This window comes from Brassica oleracea, unplaced genomic scaffold (genome assembly GCF_000695525.1).
Source record: "Brassica oleracea var. oleracea cultivar TO1000 unplaced genomic scaffold, BOL UnpScaffold04285, whole genome shotgun sequence".
Classification (NCBI taxonomy): Eukaryota; Viridiplantae; Streptophyta; class Magnoliopsida; order Brassicales; family Brassicaceae; genus Brassica; species Brassica oleracea.
Window position 1 is genome coordinate 1 of NW_013620809.1, and position 999 is coordinate 999.

Sequence of the window (999 nt, forward strand, 5' to 3'; positions counted from 1 at the left end):
TACAAAATGGTCAATGAGACAATCTTGATGACCATCATTAGATGCATTCCTAAGGATTGTGTAGTTTCGTTTCCGCAGGTTACATGACACCCAATGATAATCCCGTTGACTCCATAGATAAACAATACCAATATCAAACGGATTCTTTGCCAACGGTGCATAGTTACTGATAATCGGGAAGCCTACTTCCCACAAAAGATGCCAAGTGTCGTCATCATTGTTCAGCCTCCAAATCTTCAAAACAGTTTCTTTGTATCGAGCTAATGATCTGAGATACATGACAAAGCCTCCTGATATAGTCAAGGTTCGTTAGTAGTCCTTGTTGTAATCCGGATAGTCTGGTAATTGGACAACCCGGAATTGATCGGATTCAGAATAGAAATCAAGAGCTACGACTACTCCAGGTTCACTCATAGAACTATAGTAGATTGTACCATTCAGGTTGATATCACACATGCTGCTGATGCAATAAGGATAGTAGTCTACTTTGGAAGTCCAGATCCCTGTCTCCGAGGAATACAGAAACACACTCAAATGATTATTTGTGGATTGGACAGTATCTAACCTAACCACTTTAAAGCTTATAACGACACCGTCCTCGTCCAAACGAGTCACCAAACAAGCCACACTAGAATTAGCACCTTTCGGATCAGATGGAGGTGGAGGGATTTCGACCCACTGCTGTGAAACTGGATTGCCCACGTAGCAGTAAGCATTATCAGAGTCGTTTCTAAGCAAAACCAGTCCACTGGAAGAAGTCACATAGTCAATATCACTGATATGATAGCGTTTGAAAGAAGGTGGGATGAGTGAAGCTGGAGATTTTGGAAGATCCCATGTTTTGCATCCATGAAACCCTATGAGCTCGTATGGTCCGTACAAGAGCGACCATGATGAAGAGGAGGAGTGTATTCAATAAGAGATGATTTGTATCAAAATGACAAATCCCTTGTTATTGAGATATGAATTTTAAAAACTCATTTAAAATTTAGTGTTATC

At 40.5% G+C, this 999-nt stretch overlaps 1 pseudogene; it reads right to left on the reverse strand.

The window, feature by feature from the left end:
- Nucleotides 1–6: 6 nt before the first annotated feature.
- LOC106321970 lies at nt 7–906 on the reverse strand (annotated as a pseudogene).
- Nucleotides 907–999: the final 93 nt, after the last annotated feature.